This window comes from Oryzias latipes, chromosome 14 (assembly GCF_002234675.1).
Source record: "Oryzias latipes chromosome 14, ASM223467v1".
Lineage (NCBI taxonomy): Eukaryota > Metazoa > Chordata > Actinopteri > Beloniformes > Adrianichthyidae > Oryzias > Oryzias latipes.
In genome coordinates this window covers 2,503,734-2,504,401 of record NC_019872.2, presented here as the reverse complement: position 1 = coordinate 2,504,401, position 668 = coordinate 2,503,734, and the positions used below count along the sequence as shown (strand labels likewise).

The 668-nt window shown below is 50.3% G+C and overlaps 2 non-coding genes across 2 annotated transcripts; both read left to right on the top strand.

Moving 5' to 3' along the window:
- Positions 1–247: 247 nt before the first annotated feature.
- Positions 248–351, top strand: mir99 (microRNA 99). The gene has a single exon (NR_107169.1). It is a non-coding gene; the product is annotated as a microRNA 99 (primary transcript).
- Positions 352–572: 221 nt separating this feature from the next.
- Positions 573–668, top strand: mirlet7c (microRNA let-7c). The gene has a single exon (NR_107168.1). It is a non-coding gene; the product is annotated as a microRNA let-7c (primary transcript).

Here is a 668-nt window from a genome sequence, read left to right as displayed (position 1 = left end):
TGGAAGAGCTACGCAAATTTGTGCAGTGACTGAAAACAACTTTCTTTCTTTGTTTTTAAGGAAGGGAATAGAAAGTTGACCTGCCAGGAAACCGACCCCCACCTCCCCAAAAAGCAACAATCAAGGGTAAGCTAACACTCTCTCGTACCATCTGTCTGCTCAGCCGGGAGCGTCTGGGACGAGTCCCCTCTCTGGTACCGTGGGTTTGTCAAAGGACCCGCTTCCTACTGCCTCTTCCTACTTATTCTGGTATTTTGGCCATTTGGCACAAACCCGTAGATCCGATCTTGTGGAAAATCTGACGGCACAAGCTCGCCTCTGTGGGTCTCTGTCAGTGTGGTGTGAACACCGACTATCATCATGTTCTTTCCTTGTGTGGCCCAGCTGTGTTTGCCTGTGGTGGTTATGAGTATGGCAAAGCCCATTGAAGAAAGGCGCTGCTGCCGCACCACTGCGGAAGAAGTCAACTGTCTGGAAGGCTCTGCAGAAGCTGAAAAAGGAGGCCGTGTGTTGAACAGGGGAAGGAGGAAAGAACCGCGTCTGTGTGGCAGCTATAGGCGGCTTGTTTGAAAATGTGTGCATCCGGGTTGAGGTAGTAGGTTGTATGGTTTAGAATTACACCCTGGGAGTTAACTGTACAACCTTCTAGCTTTCCTTGGAGCGCACGT